This window comes from Bufo bufo, chromosome 4 (genome assembly GCF_905171765.1).
Source record: "Bufo bufo chromosome 4, aBufBuf1.1, whole genome shotgun sequence".
Classification (NCBI taxonomy): domain Eukaryota; kingdom Metazoa; phylum Chordata; class Amphibia; order Anura; family Bufonidae; genus Bufo; species Bufo bufo.
Genome location: NC_053392.1, coordinates 439,650,264 through 439,660,025, shown reverse-complemented (window position 1 = coordinate 439,660,025; position 9,762 = coordinate 439,650,264).

The following is a 9,762-nucleotide window of genomic DNA, read 5'->3' as shown; positions in this document are numbered from 1 at the left end:
CGGTGAAAAGAACCGCCACTCCGCTATATGACTCAACCGCAAGAGACCAGAAGGAGGGCCCAGATCTCCACTCCCTCTTCGCCTTGTGGACTTCTGCCAAGTTTGACAGTCTGGTCTCCTGCAAAAATAAAACATCAGCTTCAACTCGGCTGAAAAAATCAAAGGCTGTGTAGCGAGCCGCATCAGATTTAACGCTGGCGACATTAATGGTCGCCAGTGTCAGCTGAGTGGGTACCGCCATACTTGGTGTTTAAGCTGAATGTCCTCCTTCCTTCCCGACCATCTTACCCCTCCCGGGGCTATCCTCTAAGGCGGCGCGTCCTCTTTTGAGAGAGACGGTGGTGTCCATTCCATCTGTCACCACCGCTCCCTCTTGCGTACCGCCCCTGTCTTTCTCAGTTCCAGGAATCAGATTTGCCTCCTCTTCTGGGGACCTTACATCCACACCAGAGAGGGGCACGGGGCCTCCTGGAAGCCCTCCCACCTTCGCCCCCGGTACCCCACTTCTTACCTCCTCCCCGCATGAAGAGGAGGCAGAGGTCTCATCCAAAGTGAGATACCGGTTGGAGAGCTCAAGAGGGGAGCCAGTTACGCCTTCCCTGGCTACTTTGGTCGGGCTCTTTTTTTTTGAGAACCGTTTCCGTCTATTGATATTAGACCCAGTCTCACTACCCTCTGCACTTTCGTAGTTTGAAGACTGGGTCTCATCGGCCCGGTCTAGTCTCCTAATCTCCACACTTAGCTCCCTGTCCCCTAGGGTCTCCGAACTACGGGAGCCCGCCACTTGGGGAGGGGCAGACATCACCCCATTTTGGTGGGGTTCCTTCTGTTCCCTCTCCGCCTGGCGCCTCTCCCTCCGCCTCTGCCGGGACGGACCGCTCTTGGTCTTCACTGACCCCTTAACTCGACTGTCTCCGCCAGCACCCGCCTCAGCCGAAGAGACCTCCCGGCCCACTCCTGCGTGAGCTCGGGCCGCATTGACCTCTGAGAGGGGACAGCGACTAAATGGGTGTCCGAGCACACCACACAAGTTGCACCTAATTTCCACACAAGATGCGGCAAGGTGACCTGTCCCTCCACACAACGCGCACTTCTGCACTTGGCAGCTGGCGCTGAAGTGTGAAGGGCTGCCACACTTGTGACAGAGCTTAGGCTGCCCCCTGTAGAAAACGAGAATCCTATCCCGGCCGATGAAGGCAGAGGATGGAATGTGGGAAACCGTGCTTCCTAGACATTTCAACTTCACATTGAAAGTCCAGGCTCCCGACCAAATGCCAAATTCGTCCAGGTTTTTCGATGGTACACCCTGGACGTCCCCATACCTACTTAGCCACGTCAGCCGGGCAAAGCTGATGTCAAACTCCCTGGAACCATAGGGATGTATCAGGGCGAAGATGTCAGCCACCCTGAAACCCATCTCAAGCAGGAGCTCCACCACCCTCTTTCTCGTAGGGCAGGCATCATTGCTTCTCCACTTGAGACAGACTACATTCCGTCTGGTCCCAGGGCCGGTTGTGGGCAGGGACCAGGTGGTCTCGCCCCCCCTTTCCTCTCGGAAAGCTCGCAGGCAGTGCCTGTCTATCCATAAGGATAGGTCCACCTTCTCACCCTCTACTGTCATTGAACTCTCCCCCTTTTTCAGGGCCTCCAGGAGCCGCCGCTGCAAGTCACCAACCGCGACTCCTGGGAATGATGAAGCCAACGAGGATAGCCCCTCCCCCCCCACGGCCGCAGCCACACTGGCATAACTTCTGCCAGGTGTTACGGCCGCAGGAGGGGCAACCGAACCGGCCCCCCCCACTACACTAGCACCAGACACCACACCGGACCCCTCCGGAGGGCGGACACCAGGAGCCGCAGCCATCGCTTTCTCAGCGACGGTCCGCTGACTCCCAGCATCCATCCCACCTTTGGGACCAGATGCAACACCTCCACCAACACCCCTACCACTACCCTGCTCACATGCACCCTTTCTCTCTGCTGGGACAGATGGTGCAGCAGGTGCAGCAGGTGTCATTTTACCTTTATTTTTTTTATTATTATTTGCCTTATTTTTTCCTCTACTATGCTCCTTGCCACCCTCATTGCCACTGGTCAAGCCCCCCCCTGCTGCCCTTGAGACCTGGGCAGTGATCATCACACTCCTCCCCTCCCCAGCACTTAATTCAGCGCTGGAGGAGGAGGCCGAGACAGAGGGGGCGTGTCCAGTGGCAATGTACATGGCCACCTGTTCTGGTGCAACACAACCTTTCTTAGTGGACCGGAGCACCGTAGTCATATCCTCCCCGGCAGCTCCGGCCCCCGACTCTTCAATACGCAGGCGCTTACTGCCTGCACCTGTACTCCCAGCTTCGGGAGCACGTCCAGACACACCCCTGGCCACGCCTCCTTCTTCATTCACCGCCGCCGCCTCCCTTGATCCCCGCCGCACGTTGGCAGCTGCAGGCGGGGACCCAGAACTATCACCGCCGTGGGTAGGAGGGACGGTGACCTCATCGTCACACCGCTCCAGCACCACCCCACATACCTGAACGGCAGGCAGGGCGGTAGCCAGAGCAGTGGACGGAGCGGCTGGCAGAGTGGTGGGCGGGGCCTCCTGATGTTTTTGCCCGCCCCCTCCACTTTCAACAGATGACTGCCGGATCCCGCTTTCTGCCGGCACCTCCTCCCTGCCTCCGCATGCAGGGACGGCGTCCTGCGCCATTTTGGGCTGCACAATCTCCCCGCTCCTCCGCTCAGGCACCACCTCAGATGCCGAGCCAGGGAGTTTAGCGGGATACACGCCTGGTGAAGACTTTTCAGCCTCCACCAAGCGTGTATAGACATAACGTGTCTGGATGTTTTTTTTTTCCTTCTTGCTCTTCCTCTTTTTCTTGCCACTGCTCTCGTCCTCATCCAGCAGGTCTTCTCCAAACGCAAAACCTTGAAAGTCTACCACAGGTGACTCCAACATTTTGATCTCTCTCAGTAGACCACCATCTTCATCGCTTCCCTCCATAGCTGACTCCGCATCCGAAGATGGCAACGCTGGTAACTGCACATGCTCCTGTTCGGGCGGAATGCCACTATATGCCACCATTACTGGGGTTACCGGGAGGGCTGGTTCAGACTGCGAGGTTTGGGGCCCTGCCTGGGATGCCAGAGATTCGGAGTCTTCCAACTCCTCCACCTCGCTCTCCGCACCCCCGCACGGCTCCCCTCTCCTCGCAGCCTCCATCTCCTTAAATCGCTCCCCATTTAGCAACTTTTCTCTGAAGGGCCCACTGCCCTCCAGCAACTGGTCTTGCCGCTTCAGGGAGGCCTCCAGGTCCTCTTTAAGTACCCCAATTTTCTCCCTGAGGGGGGGCCTCTTTGACCTGGAGGAGATAGTGGACCTGGCCCTCGTCTCCTTTAGATCCTTTCTTACGGCTTTGAGGTGCCGTCCCAGCTCATCGTATTCTCGCAGGTGGGCAGCTATACGAGAGCTGTAGGTGAGGGTACTCTCTCCCTCCCACCGAGACCCCCAACCTACCTGGGACGACACCTCTCGGCTTCCTGCTGGTAGTCTTTTTCCTCCTGATGTCCTCGGGTCCTCAGGGGGGACTTGGCTACCACCGCGTCCAGATGTTTTCACCCCCTCGCCGCCATCGCTCAGAGTCGGTCGCCGCCCGTCCATACTCCCCTCCGACCCACGCCGGGGAGCAGGGGCACCCTTCCGGGAGCTCATGGCCACAGGACCCCACCAGCTCCCTAGGGAGAGGCAGGGCCTGGGCTGGGGGAAAAGGTGTCACACTCCCCCGCAAGCCTGGAACTCCTCCTGGGGAGCAGATGGTAGGAAACTCCCCGGAGAGGCCTGTGCTGTGGAGGTTCAGGAGCTGCAGCAGACACACCCTTTCACCTCAGCTGCAGACACCAGACACACCCAAGCCTGAATCTCTGCTATGGGACCTCTCTCCTCTGTCTGGGTGCCGGGGCCTAAATATCTGACAGTGGCCTGTTCCAGTGGTGGGTGACATGAAGCCTGATTCTCTGCTATGACATGAAGCCTGATTCTCTGCTATAGGACCTCTCTCCTCTGTCTGGGTGCCGGGGCCTAAATATCTGAAAGTGGCCTGTTCCAGTGGTGGGTGACATGAAGCCTGATTCTCTGCTATGGGACCTCTCTCCAATTGATATTGGTTAATTTTTTAATTTTTTTATTTTTTTTTCATTCATTTCCCTATCCACATTTGTTTGCAGGGGATTGTCACGGCCAGGCCCATGACCGTGACTTCTTACCGCATGCAGTTGCCGGCGGTTTTGCATGGGTCTTCAACAGGGCCGGTACAAGGCAGGGGCCGAAGGAGCGGGTGCCCTGGGCGCTACCATTTGCGGACAGGAGGGGGGCGCAGGTGAAGTGCCAGCCACGGCCCCCCCTACATCATGCTGTGCCCCCCCATGTGCCCCCCCAACTAAAATGACACCCCCCCCCCCCCCCCCCAAGTGAGCAGCCGCCGCCGGGCACAGGGAGATGAGCGCTTCCATTGCGCTCATCTCCATTGTAAACTGTCTGTGCCAGCGGAGGTGCAGGGGAGGGAGAGGCGTGTCCCTTCCCTTTCCTCTGATAGGCTGCAGGCAGGCACCGAAGTGGAGGAGAGGCCCCGCCCCCTAATTACTCCTGTTTACCTTTCTAAAGCTAAAGGACCTTTGATGATGTCATCACAGGTCCTGTAAGGGAACTGCACAGTGTAAAGTGTAGTTCCCAGGTTAGAACAGCGCATCTGCCAGGACCTGTGATGACATCATCTTCAACATCACAGGTCCTGCAGAATCTAGCAAAGGAACTGCACCAAAAATGGTGTAGTTCCTAGGTTTCAAAGGTACATCTGCCAGGACCTGTGATGACATCATCACAGGTCCTTCAACCCCTAACAGCAAGTATTAGAAGTTCACAAGCAGCTCTGTATTGATCCATACAGACTGGAATGGAGAGGTAAGAGGAGGTCCTCCACTTTTCATCATTTACCCCCCCCCCCCCCCCTCCATGCCCTGTTTTTACTCATTGCTCACTCATGTATACTACTTCAGACAGTTACCACTACCTCATGTACCTCACAGTGACTATAATGCATAACTGACCACATATTTCTATAAACACTGCATCTACAGTATTATACCTTCTATGTGTCACATCAATACACTGCTCTGTATATATATATATATATATATATATATACACACACATACATGCACACACACTGCATATATTACACAGTATTATACATGCAATATGTACAGATATATAGTATATACCGCAGTGCACTGATATGTGAGGTATGAGGTATAATAGATGCTGTGTGTACAGATATCAGTACACTTCTGTATATACTATATATGTGAGGTACGAGGTATAATAGATGCAGTGTGTACAGATATATAGTATATACAGCAGTGTACTGATATGTGAGGTACGAGGTGTCAATACACTGCTGTATTTACTATATACCTGTACACACTGCATCTATTATACCTCGTACCTCACATATTACACTACTGTATATACTGTATACACTGCATATATTATACCCCGTACCTCACATATCAGTACACTGCTGTATATACTATATACCTGTACACACTGCATCTATTATACCCTGTACCTCACATATCAGAACACTAGGGAATATACTATATACCTGTACACACTGCATCTATTATACCTCGTACCTCACATATTACACTACTGTATACCTGTATACACTGCATATATTATACCCCGTACCTCACATATCAGTACACTGCTGTATATACTATATACCTGTACACACTGCATCTATTATACCCTGTACCTCACATATCAGAACACTAGGGAATATACTATATACCTGTACACACTGCATCTATTATACCGCGTACCTCACATAACTGTACACTGCTGTATATAATATACATCTGCATCTATTATACCTCTTTTGTGTGCCAGGGCTGTTTTGTAATCCCAATCCGGCCCTGATGGCATAAATTATAAAACGCAGCAGCAAGAATAGTTCATGGAACAAAGGGAGGGGCTATAAAAGGGGAATGGGGGCCCAATTTAGATTCCTGCTATGGGGCCCAGTGATTTTTATGTACGCCCCTGGCTGCAGGCACTAGGCCGGCAGCCTATCAGAGGCCGGCGCAATGACGTCATCGTGCCGCCTGAGCCTTACATTACAGCGTGGGACACAGGAAGAGGCTGCATCGCATCGCTGACACTTAGGTAAGTATAAGTGTTTTTTTTTTGTTTTTTTTTACAATAGTGTTACTGGCACATTGGGGGGGCTTATTACAAAACTGGCACATGATGATGGGGGGGACTTTATACTGGCACATGATGATGGGGGGGAACTTTATAGTGTCTGTGACTTTCAAAGTCCCACAGTCCTTTGTTCTATTGCTTTAAGTATATTCTTGTTTTGAAACAACATTGATTCTTTCTTAAAAACGGGGGGGGGGGGGGGGCGCAGTTTGCCATCTTCGCCCTGGGCACCAAATGGCCTTGTCCCAGCCCTGGTCTTCAACCACGGGTGAGGGCCGCTTGTCTGTGGCCTCACTTGTGGTTGCCGCGGGCAACCAGTGTTGGGGTTTAGCAGCAGAGCAGCCTGAGCGTTGCTAGGCAGCTTGCTGCCCTGGCATGCGGTCACACCTAGCAACCTTTTGTTAGGTGTGTGTGTTGTGTGCACCGTGTTGTATGTTATTGTGTGCACTTTCCCTTTATGTATGTGTGTTTTCCCTTCTGTGGCATTGGAAGGGTTAACTTCCTTCCCAGTGTGTGTGTGTGATGTCACTGGGTGTGTCCTACCTTTGGGTGTGGCCACTTTGGCCTATATATACCCTCTCTCTAGCAGGGCTCAGTAGGTTGCTTCAGTCTTGCTAGCTGAGGCAGCCTCCTGTGCTTTCCATTCCTCTGTGAGAGCCACCACTGTGGTCATAGGTTTAAGTCTAGGTTTAAGTTCAGGTTTTATGTCTTATTAAGTTTATGCTTACCTGTATGTGTCATGTCTGGGTGATGGTCTGTTGGGATTTTCCTATGTTGGTTTGTGCAGCTAATGGTTCTGGATTCTCTGTGTCAGGGATCCAGTCAGCAAGGCTGTGGCAGGTTGGTTGAGCTACTGAGTTCACCTGCCATTTCCATTAGTCTGTTTATGTTTCCCCTTTTTCCCAACAGCTAGGCCGTTGAGACTCCTGCTCCTCCGTGCCTAGGAGGAGTGGATTGTCTTACTCAGCTCCTAGCTTAGGGCCATCTTGAGGGCTAGCAGGGACTTCTAGGTTCCAGAGCATGAGCCCTCCTACCATCAAGGTTGGCTCATGTAGCTAGGAGCCAGGGTCAGGTTAGGGATGCTTTTAGGAGGTGACCAGCTCCCTAATCCTGTCTTCTTGGTCAAGCAGCCATACCATCACCTGGCTCTACACGGCTGAGGATTTCCCCCATCCTCAGCCGTGACAGGGATTTACCTACATTTTGCTGCCTTTTGCAGCCCTCTAGCCCTTTCCTGGGCTATTTTACAGCCTTTTTAGTGCCGAAAAGTTCGGGTCCCCATTGACTTCAATGGGGTTTGGGTTCGGGGCGAAGTTTGGGTCGAGTTCGGATCCCGAACCCGAACATTTTTGGGAAGTTCGGCTGAACTTCTCGAACCCGAACATCCAGGTGTTTGCTCAACTCTACTAGCAATGCATTTTTTGCAAATATAAAAATATATTACAAGTTATATTATAATATAAATAATAATATTATAATATACAGTACTTCTTGAAGGTCTGAGTACTGAGGGGTGCGCCATCAATGGCTAACAATGGCGACTCCTCCAGAGCAGCCCTAACTAAGTCTAACCACTCATGAAACCACTGACCGGTCACCAACTGTTACTTGTGGCAAAATATTTTACCTCTACTAGTTCCCCAGGCTGGGCTGTTTTAGAAGAATCCAAAGTCAAAATATAACATGAGTTACGCCATACAAGCTGACTTTTACGTAAGAAAGATTTAGGCAATGCGGAACAAGTAAATTCACTAGGCCTAAGAAAACCGTAGAATCTTAAATACATAGCTGTTTTAATCAATAGACTAATAGTATGGCCGAATGATCTAAACATCTGCCCTGAAACTGGCTGACGAGTAGACTGACTCTTGGCAGTCACTTTCTGAATTCCTCTTAACAACGCTTTGATGGGATGAGCTGAAAAAAGAGACAGCTGATCAGGATGTTGAAGATAATAGTAATGTTGTATGCCAGCAATATATAATTTAATAGTACTATATGCTAGTTTAAGGTAAGAGCTACAAAAGCCATTAAATAGAATATGTGTCCCGTCCCACAAGGTGGGCAAGTTTCCTTAAACTTGTTGAATAATACCCAAGCAGTCTTATATACTTTAATCCTGTTGCTGGATAATGATTTAGCAACAAGACTCCTAGCTGTAGCGAGGTGTAATGCTAATCCATCACTAGTTGATTGTGATGAGGAGTTGGTGTCGGCAAGGAGTCTGCCTCTGGGAATACCTGGAAGAAGAGCTGAAAGTTAAGCCAGGAAAGAGTATTTGCTGTAACATTCTTTTCACCACTAATATGTGTACATAAGAAATGAAACCTGTGCTGTAGTGCCAGCCAAATAAACCTTCTAACAAATGACATCATTTCTATGGAACCTGATCTCCTCTTCATAAGGATGTCTGCAGTAACAGCATTATCTGTCAAAAACAAAACTGTACGGTTTCTCCACTGCCTACCCCAGGCCTGTGCCGTCCCCACTATGGGGTAGATCTCGAATAACGGAGATGCCTGACTAAACCCCGGAATGTTTGCTACCTCAGGTGGCCACGGACTGGCTAACCAGTGTTTCCTATATATGAACCCCACTGATGAAGCCGCATCTGTATAAACCCAGGGGGACTGCCTTGACACTGTAGGAACAAATAGGGAAATACCATTCCACTGTGCTAAAAAGGTGTCCCACATAAGTAAATCAGCAATAGCTTGTTGATCTAGATACACTGAACTATCTTGATCTGGGGCTGAAGGAAGCAGCTTGAGTAGCCTAGATGTAAATGTCCTCCCCTGAGGAATGATACGCATTGTAAAATTCATCATGCCCAGGAGGGACTGGGGATTTGCCCTCGTGGTGACCCTAACATGTGCTAACCTGTGTACCACATCTCTGATTCTGCACAACTTATCTTGCGGAAGACTGGCCTGCATTTTTACTGTATCTAGCTGTAAACCCAAGAAGGTAATTGAAGTGCTAGGGCCCTCCACCTTATTAGGTGCAACTGGTACTCTGAGATCACTGAACACGGAAAGCAATGTATGCAGTTCTTGAGGGGCTTGTGACGGAGGTTCGATTAATAAAAAATCATCCAAGTAATGAATGACGTAATTGGCATGGAATCTATTAGACAAAATCCAGTGCAGTGCCTTAGCAAATTGGTCAAATATTCATAGACTGGATTTTGAACCGAAGGTTAACTTATTGGAAAAATAATATCGACCTTCCCACCTAATACCGTGCCACTGCCACAACTTAGGCTATAACGGGAGTAACTTGAACGTGTCTGAAATGTCAGTTTTTGACAACCATGCACCTTTACCTAAAAGGAGTATCATCTGGATAGCCTCGTCAATAGAAGAGTACTTCATAGAGAACTCATCTGACGGTATCAAGGAGTTCAGACTAGGGATAGGTAAAGAATGTGGTGCTGATAAATCATATATTAATATTTTTTTATTAGAAACTTTTCCGGTTACAAGCCCCACAGGGTTTACCCTCCA